Source organism: Oncorhynchus nerka, unplaced genomic scaffold (assembly GCF_034236695.1).
Source record: "Oncorhynchus nerka isolate Pitt River unplaced genomic scaffold, Oner_Uvic_2.0 unplaced_scaffold_7451, whole genome shotgun sequence".
NCBI classification, from domain to species: domain Eukaryota; kingdom Metazoa; phylum Chordata; class Actinopteri; order Salmoniformes; family Salmonidae; genus Oncorhynchus; species Oncorhynchus nerka.
Window position 1 is genome coordinate 1 of NW_027033865.1, and position 6,939 is coordinate 6,939.

At 44.6% G+C, this 6,939-nt stretch overlaps 1 long non-coding RNA gene across 1 annotated transcript; it reads right to left on the minus strand.

Annotated features, from left to right (window-relative positions):
* Positions 1 to 2,971: 2,971 nt before the first annotated feature.
* On the minus strand, positions 2,972 to 3,141 carry LOC135566090 (uncharacterized). Its single transcript, XR_010461952.1, has 2 exons — positions 3,088 to 3,141; positions 2,972 to 3,021 (listed from the first exon to the last, which is right to left on the minus strand). It is a non-coding gene; the product is annotated as an uncharacterized LOC135566090 (long non-coding RNA).
* Positions 3,142 to 6,939: the final 3,798 nt, after the last annotated feature.

A 6,939-nucleotide genomic window follows, 5' to 3' on the forward strand; every position in this document is an offset into this window, starting at 1 on the left:
TCTAACCACTAGGCTACCTGCTCTCAGGAGGCCTTCTGGTGAGCCCTAGGCTACCTGTTCCCTAACCACTAGGCTACCTGCTCTCAGGAGGCCTTCTGGTAGGCCTAGGCTACCTGTTCTAACCACTAGGCTACCTGCTCTCAGGAGGCCTTCTGGTGACCTAGGCTACCTGGTTCTAACCACTAGGCTACCTGCTCTAACCACTAGGAGGCCTGCTGGTAGGCACTGGGCTACCTGCTCTAACCACTAGGCTACCTGCTCTAACCAGGAGGCCTTCCTGCGCTCTGGCCGCTGAGCTACCTAGCTCTAACCGCTAGGCTACCTGTCACCAACCACTGGGCTACCTGCTCTCAGAATTTTCTGGCGAGCCCTAGGCTACCTGTATCTATACCACTAGGCTACCTGCTACTCAGGAGGCCTATCTGGTAGGCACTAGGCTACCTGCTCTAACCACTAGACTACCTGCTCTAACCACTAGAGCTACCTGCTCACAACCACTAGATCTATATGCTCTAACCACTAGATACCTGCTCTAACCACTGGGCTACCTGCTCTCAGGAGGCTCTCTCTGGTAGCCCAGGGCTACCTGCTCTAACCACTAGGCTACCTGCTCAACCACTAGTACCTGCTCAAAACCACTAGGCTACCTGCTCTAACCACTAGCTACCTGCTCTAACCACTAGGCTACCGTTCTAAACCACTAGGCTACTCTGCTCTAACCACTAGGCTACCTGCCTCTAACCACTAGGCTACCTGCTCTAACCACTAGGCTACCTGGCTCTAACCACTAGGCTACCTGCTCTAACCACTAGGGCTACCTGCTCAACCACTCAGGCTACCTGCTCTAACCACTAGGCTACCAGTTCTAACCACTAGGCTACCTGCTCTCAGGAGGCCTTCTGGTAGGCCCTCATTGTAAACAATTTGTTCTTAACTGACTTAACTAGTTAAGAAAGGTTAAGTATCAAATATGGGGTTACCTGCCTTGTTCAGGGGCAGAAGGACAGATTTTTACCTTGTCAGCTTGGGGATTCGATGCAGCAACCTTTACGGCAACTGACTAACGCTCTAACCACTAGGCTACCTGCTCCTAACCACCAGGCTACCTGCTCTAACCACCAGGCTACCTGCTCTAACCACTAGGTCTGCCTGGCTCTAACCACTAGGCTACCTGCTCCAACCACTAGTAATGCCTCTCTGAACCACTGGGCTACTCTGCCTCTAACCACTGGACTCTTATATCTATTACTCAGGTATACCTGCTCTAACCACTGGGCCCTCAACCCGCTGGACTGCCTGCTCTAACCGCTAGACCACCTGGCTCTAACCACTAGGCTACCTGCTCTCAACCACTCAGGCTGCCTGTCGCAACCACTAGGCTGCTCTAACCACTAGGCTCAATTTCTCTAACCACTAGGCTACCTGCTCTAACCATGGGCTACCTGCCTCTAACCACTGGGCTACCTGCTCTAACCACAGGCTACCTGCTCTAAACACTAGGCTACCTGCTCTAACCACTAGGCTACCTGCTCAGACCACTGGGCCTGCCTGGCTCAGCCACTAGCTACCTGCTCAACCACCAGGCTACCTGCTCTAACCACTAGGCTACCTGCTCTAAAACACTAGGCTGTCCAACCACTAGGCTACCTGTTCAACCACCAGGCTACCTGGGCTCTAACCACTGGGCTCACCTGCTCCAACCGCTGGGCTACCTGCCTCCAACCGCAGGCTACCATCTCTGACCGCTGGTACCTGGTTCCTGTACTAGGCTACCTGGGTTCTAACCACTAGGCTGCCCTCCAACCACTAGGCCACCTGCTCTAACCACTAGGCTACCTTGCTCAGAGGCCATCTCTAGGCCTAGGCTACCTGGTTCTAACCATCAGGCTACCTGGTTCTAACCACTAGGCTACCTGCTCTAACCACTAGGCTACCTGCTCTAAGGCCCACTAGGCTACCATCTCTAACCACTAGGCTACCTGGTTCAGGACCACTAGGGCTACCTGGTTCTAACCACCAGGCTACCTGCTCTAACCAGGAGGCTACCTGCTCCAACCCTAGGCTACCTGCTCTAACCACTAGGCTACCTGGTTCTAACCACTAGGCTACCTGGTTCAGGAGGCCTTCTAGGCTACCTGGTTCTAACCTAGGCTACCTGCTCTGAAAACCACTAGGCTACCTGCTCTAACCACTAGGCTACCATCTCTAATCACTGCAGGCAACCTGGTTGTAACCACTAGGCTACCAACGTTCTAACCACTAGGCTACCTGCTCTAACCACTAGGCTACCTGCTCTAACCACTAGGCTACCTGCTCTAACCACTAGGCTACCTGCCGCCCCAGTATCCACCGCTGTGTTGATGAGAGTGTTTGGGTTGAGATATGTGCTCTGCAACCCATTTCTACCCAGAGGTCTCCCTGGTAAACTGCCATTGACACTGTAATTGTATCATGTAACACTGGCAAATACCTGGTATATTGGACAACTTATTAAAGGAGGGAAATCTATTATTCAAAAAAGAGTAAAGCCAGATCAGAGCAGAGGCTTCTGGTCCACATGCTAGCACAGTACTCATCAACGCTAGCAGTACTCATCAACGCTAGCACAGTACTCATCAACGCTAGCACAGTACTCATCAACGCTAGCAGCACCGTGGCAATTATCAACGCTAGCAGTACTCATCAACGTACTCATCCAGCAGTACTCATCAACGCTAGCATGCACAAATAATCATCAACTGCCCACACATTATTCATTCACGTGCATTGAGAACGCTGTATTTATGCACAGCACCTACATTCAACGCATTGAATGCATGTTACCCATCAACGCATTCATGTTTATTGAATCCACATGTATTTATGTTCATACAGTCAATGCACATTCACACTGCCAAAAAATAGACCTACATTCACAGTGCAAATGTTTCTACATGTATTTATGTTCACATACAGTCTGACATTCACTGCATTGAGATGTTTCTACATGTATTTATGTTCACATACAGTCAGTAGGCCGACCTACATTCACCGATGCATTGAGATGTTTTACATGTATTTATGTTCACATACAGTCAGTAGGCCGACCTACATTCACCGTGCATTGAGATGTTTCTACATGTATTTATGTTCACATACAGTCAGTAGGTGACCTACATTCACTTACATTGAGATGTTTCTACACATGTATTTATGTTCCCATACAGTCAGTAGGCTGACCTACATTCACCGTGCATTGAGATGTTTCTACATGTATTTATGTTCCACATACAGTCAGTAGTTTATGGTCAGTGGCCACCTCCATTCACCGTGCATTGAGATGTTTCTACATGTATTTATGTTCACTGACCTACATTCACCGTGCATTGAGATGTTTCTACATGCATTTATGTTCACATACAGTGCATTGAGATGTTTCTACATGTTTATGTTCACATATTCATTCACCGTGCATTGAGATGTTTCTATATGTATTTATGTTCTATACATCTGACATACACTGAGCGGACAAAACATTAGGAACACCCTCTTCCTGATATTGGAGTTGCACCTCCCCTTTTGGCCTCAGAACAGCTCAGATGTTTGTGCATGGACTCTACAAAGTGTCGAAAGTGTTCTACAGGGATGCTGACCCATTTCACACTTTAGCAGACGCTCTTATCCAGAGCTTGACTTGAGTTAATGGCTTGCTCAAGGGGCATCGACAGATTTTTTTCCCTAGTCTGTTAGGGATTCAAACCAGTGAGCCTTTCAGTTACTGACCCAACGTTCTTAGGTGCTAGGCTACCACAGTAGCACCCTATACTTGCCCCAGTTGTTCTCAAGTTGGCTGGATGTCCTTAGGTGGTGGAACATGTCTTGGCCTACACACGGGGAAACTGTTGAGCATGAAACCCCAGCAGTGTTGTAATTTATTGACACAAACCGGTGCGCCTGGAACGTTATGGGCGGTAGGTGTTAAGGGCGGGACGAGGGGGCCTGCCCTGCCTACCTACGTCCTTGCCCCGTCCAAATAAAATATAGAAATATTGATAATTTATTTGACTGACCAAGACGCGCCGACAGAAATACGCATCAATCTCAGATAAAGCATTCGAGCGAGCGAAAAAGCATCCCTCTGTCTCCGTATGTGATGCTGTCTGGACAAAAGGAGCATGACATGTAGTACCTTTTCCTGCCAGATATTATCAGATACATGGTCTACACCTAAGGAAACAGAGGGGCGCTGTTTCTCTCGCTCGTTTCAGTATAGATGATTTGGCGAAGCGAGAGGGCTCACTCTCGCCAAAATAAATCCTGAATTAACCCAATGCGTTTCTATGGGCATGATATGCAAGACCTCTAAGCTTGTAGCCTGCATTCCCGCCTTTGGGACGACTTACATTGTTAGAACGGACACTTCAACGTCTCGTCACATATAGTTATCTCTGGTTTCAGCCACTTGCGAATTAGAAAGGAAAGTTAGCACGGTGTTCAAATGCTGGCTTCCCCTAAAGTAAATGATGTTTTCATCAACATTAAACAATTACTCCTGTCTCAATAAAATAATTCTAAATACTTTACCAGAGAGCTAAACTTAGCCACAGAGCATCATAAGCGGCAGGTAGCCTGGGGGATAGAGTGTTGGGCCAGTAACCGAAAAGTTGCTAGATCGAATCCCCAGAGCTGACAAAGTAAACATCTGTTCTTCTACCCCTGAACAAGGCAGTTAACCCACTGTTCCTAGACCAGTTAACCCACTGTTCCTAGACCAGTTAACCCACTGTTCCTAGACCAGTTAACCCACTGTTCCTAGGCCGTCATTGTAAATAAGATTTTGTTCTTAACTAGTTAAATACAAATAGCTATGGATTGTTTGCCTATTCCTATTTGGGAAACCAGCCATTTGGGCAGCGCGCATGGCAATAGACCTCGCTGATTATTGAGTTGTGGCTGTCAGTAAAAAACATCTCACATGTGTGAAGATAATGTGTCTCGAGACTAATTTAAAAATGTTGCAACAAGAAGTAGGGAGGGATGTGTCAGCGAAGATATGGGCGTCTCTCTCAGAATGCACACTCTCAGCTCTACAGAATGTCCCCCCTGTGGTCTCCTGACAATTGTTGCACATTCATTGTTGTGGATTGTTTGCTCTTCGATTGTTTGTTTTGTTCAATTCTCCATCATATATGTAACACAGTAGGCATAGTAGATGTACCGTTCATCCCGTCATTTGGTTGCTCCTGTTAATCATGTATTTACAGTCATTTCCTGTTCTCCTTCCTGACGTGGAAAAACGTTGTTTGCAGGAGTTTACAGCCTGATGCTCTTGTGACGCAGCTTAACAAGTGCGGGTTTGTTGCATATCCCATCTGAAGAGGCAATGGCACTCGTATGTGGTTTCTCTGTCCACGATGCCGTTGAGTCATAGCTCGAGTCGAGACAGATGGAAAGGGAGGCTGAGCGAGCGATTCATGAGGAACCTGCATTTCTCATCCCAGGATATTTTGCTATTTTCATTTTGTCGGCTTTAGGCCTATGTATTCTATTGTTTTCATGTTGTCGACTTTAGGACTATGTATTCTATTGTTTTCATTTGTTAGGCTTTGGGACTATGTATTCTATTGTTTTCATTTGTCCGGCTTTAGGACTATGTGATTCTATTGTTTTCATTTGTCGAGCTTCGGGACTATGTATTCTATTGTTTTCATTTGTCGGCTTTTAGGACTATGTATTCTATTGTTTTCATTTTGTCAGAGGCTTTAGGACTATGCATTCTATTGTTTTCATTTGTCGGCTGTAGGACTATGTATTCTATTGTTTTCATTTGTGACTTTGGACTATGCATGACTATTGTTTCATTTGTAGGCTTTAGGCCTATCGTGTTCTATTGTTTTCATTTGTGCTTAGGCCTATGTATTCTATTGTTTTCATTTGTCGGCTTTAGGACTATGTATTCTATTGTTTTCATTTGTCGGCTTTAGGACTATGTATTCTATTGTTTTCTTTGTCGCTTTAGGACTATGTATTCTATTGTTTGCTATTTGTGGCTTTAGGCCTATGTATTCTATTGTTTATCATTTGTCGGCTTTGAGGCCTATGCTTGTTTCTATTGTTTCATTTGTAGGCGCTTTAGGACTATGTATTCTATTGTTTTCATTTTGTTACGGCTTTAAGGCCTATGTATTCTATTGTTTATTAGTAGGCTTTAGGCCTATATGTATTCCTTATTTATTAGTAGGCTTTAGGCCTATGTATTCTATTGTTTATTGCGTAGACTTTAATTTTATGCTTATTCTATTGTTGTTTATTAGTAGGCTTTGAAGCCTATGTATTCTATTGTTTATTAGTAGGCTTCAGGCCTATGTATTCTGTTGTTTTTATTGGTAGGCTTCAGGCCTGTGTATTCTATTGTTTATTGGTAGGCACAGGCCTATCGCATTCCCTGTGTTTATTAGTAGGCTTTAGGCCTATGTATTCTATTGTTTATTAGAAGGCTTTAGGACTATGTATTCTATTGTTTATTAGTAGGCTTTAGGACTATGTATTCTATTGTTTATTAGTAGGCTTTGAGGCCTATGTATTCTATTGTTTATTAGTGGGCTTTAGGCCTATGTATTTTATTGTTTATTAGTGAGCTTTGGGCTATGTATTCTATTGTTTATTAGTAGGCTTTGGGCCTATGTATTCTATTGTTTATTAGTAGGCTTTAGGCCTATGTATTTTATTGTTTATTAGTAGGCTTTAGGCCTATGTATTCTATTGTTTATTAGTAGGCTTTAGGACTATGTATTCTATTGTTTATTAGTAGGCTTTAGGACTATGTATTCTATTGTTTATTAGTAGGCTTTAGGACTATGTATTCTATTGTTTATTAGTAGGCTTTAGGCCTATGTATTCTATTGTTTATTAGTGGGCTTTAGCCTATGTATTTTATTTATTTTATTAGTAGGCTTTAGG